Below are 2,500 nucleotides of genomic sequence, written 5' to 3'. Positions count from 1 at the left end.
AGCTCCAGGGAAACGGGCTTTTCGGCCCCTGACAGAGTCCCGGCTCTCTCGCTCGCCTCGTTGGTACCTACTGATCCGGCGGAGGTGTTCTCCGGCGGGTAGCGACACGGACGGCCGAGGGCGCGCTTCACCCAGGCTTCAACCGTCTCCTCCCCGAGCCCCTGGAAGTGCAGCTGGGCCGCGGGCGCCCCGGTCCGCACTCATCTGCGAAACTTCCACAAATTGCAGTACCCGATTTGGCCCGCCGGGGGGCGCTGCCTCCGGGGGAGAAGGAGACGTGCCCGGCCCGTACGTCGGGCTCCAACGGATGCCCGCCGTGGACCCTTTATAGGCCCCATCCTGGTCCTGCCATGCTGTTATCGGAGCTCCACGGCTATCTTGTCACTAAACCTTTCGTTTGAGCTCCAGGGCTTTTTGCTTTTTGTAACCCGGTTCCTGGAGCCCTGCCTGGGCAAAATCGGATGCAAGAAGGCCCTGCCCATGCTGATCTCTGAGCTCCGCGCATCTTCTGTCACGGGTCCTTTCGCAAAAGCTCCAGGGAAACAGGCTTTTCGGCCCCGGACAGAGTCCCGGCTCTCTCGCTCGCCTCGTTGGTACCTACTGATCCGGCGGAGGTGTTCTCCGGCGGGTAGCGACACGGACGGCCGAGGGCGCGCTTCACCCAGGCTTCAACCATCTCCTCCCCGAGCCCCTGGAAGTGCCGCTGGGCCGCGGGCGCCCCGGTCCGCACTCATCCGCGACACTTCCGCGCTGGAGTCCGACGCTCGCCGGCCGCGTCCCCCGGCCCGCGGGGGCCCGGGGGGAGGCCCGACGCGTGCGGGGGGAGGCGGCGGGCGGCGGGGGCGCCCCCGCGCCACCCGACGGCGCCCCCCGGTGGCCAGAGGCGGCTCGGAGCGAGACGATCGGGGGGGGACGGCGGCGCGTGACCCGCCCCGGCCCCCTTGGCCCAGCGGACGGGCAGGCGGCTCCCGGGCGCCCCCCCCGATCCCCGCCGCGGCGCCCCCCGGTGGCCGCCTGACGCCACTGCGGGGGGTGCAGATTCCGTGTGTCCTCTCGGATAAAAACAAAAGAAACGATTCCCGTCGGGCGAAAGTAAGTGGGACGCAGGGCCCCGGGCCCCGACGGTCCGCGCGCGCGGCGCCCCCCGCTGGCCGGTCGAAGGGAGGACAAAAATAAAATGAAAAAAATTTCAAAAAAGCACTCGCCCCAAACAGACGAAAGGTACCCGGTCCGCCCGGATGAACCCTCCCCCGTGTCCCCGCCGCGGCGCCCCCCGCTGGCCAGCCGAGGTAATACACGATTGAGAGGGGGGGAGTGAAAAACAGGGGCAAAAAATGAAAAACACCCCACCCGTTTGAATGCAAAGTCCCGGAGCGGCCAGGGGTGGACGCCGGTCCGCGCGCACGGCGCCCCCCGCAGGCCAGTTGAAGGGAAGAACGGAACGAGACTTAAAGATAAAAAAAAATTTCAAAAAAGCACTCGCCCCAAACAGATGAAATGTACCCGGTCCGCCCGTGTCCCCGCCGCGGCGCCCCCCGCTGGCCAGCCGAGGTAATACACGATTGAGAGGGGGGGAGTGGAAAAAAAAAGGGCAAAAAAATGAAAAACACCCCACCCATTTGAATGCAAAGTCCCGGAGCGGCCAGGGGTGGACGCCGGTCCGCGCGCACGGCGCCCCCCGCAGGCCAGTTGAAGGGAAGAACGGAACGAGACTAAAAGATAAAAAAAAATTTCAAAAAAGCACTCGCCCCAAACAGATGAAATGTACCCGGTCCGCCCGTGTCCCCGCCGCGGCGCCCCCCGCTGGCCAGCCGAGGTAATACACGATTGAGATTAAAAAAAACCAGGCAAAAGACAAAAACACACCACCGATTTAAATGCAGTGTTCACGAGCGCCAGTCCGCGCGCGCGGCGCCCCCTGCTGGCCGCGTAAAAAAAAAAAATAATAATAATAATAATAATCCACCGTTGTGAATTTGCGATGTGTCCGGTACGGCGGCGGCGGGGAGGAGGTCTCCCCTCGTCGGCGCACCCTGGTGGGGGGAAATAAATGAAAGGGAAAAAAAAAAAGAAGAACAGCCCGGGCTCTCGCCGGCTTCCGCAGCCCGGGCTCCCTCCGGCTTCCGCGGCCCGGGCTCCGTACATACAGACAGCAAATGAAATAACGGACGGATGGATGGAAGAGAAGAACAGCCAGGGATCTCGCCGGCTTCCGCAGCCCGGGCTCCCTCCGGCTTCCGCGGCCCGGGCTCCGTACATACAGACAGCAAATGAAATAACGGACGGATGGATGGAAGAGAAGAACAGCCCGGGCTCTCGCCGGCTTCCGCAGCCCGGGCTCCCTCCGGCTTCCGCGGCCCGGGCTCCGTACATACAGACAGCAAATGAAATAACGGACGGATGGATGGAAGAGAAGAACAGCCAGGGATCTCGCCGGCTTCCGCAGCCCGGGCTCTCGCCGGCTTCCGCAACCCGGGCTCCAGCCGGCTTCCGCAGCCCG

This window comes from Pseudophryne corroboree, unplaced genomic scaffold (genome assembly GCF_028390025.1).
Source record: "Pseudophryne corroboree isolate aPseCor3 unplaced genomic scaffold, aPseCor3.hap2 scaffold_1318, whole genome shotgun sequence".
NCBI lineage: Eukaryota > Metazoa > Chordata > Amphibia > Anura > Myobatrachidae > Pseudophryne > Pseudophryne corroboree.
Note: the sequence above shows the minus strand (reverse complement) of the source record.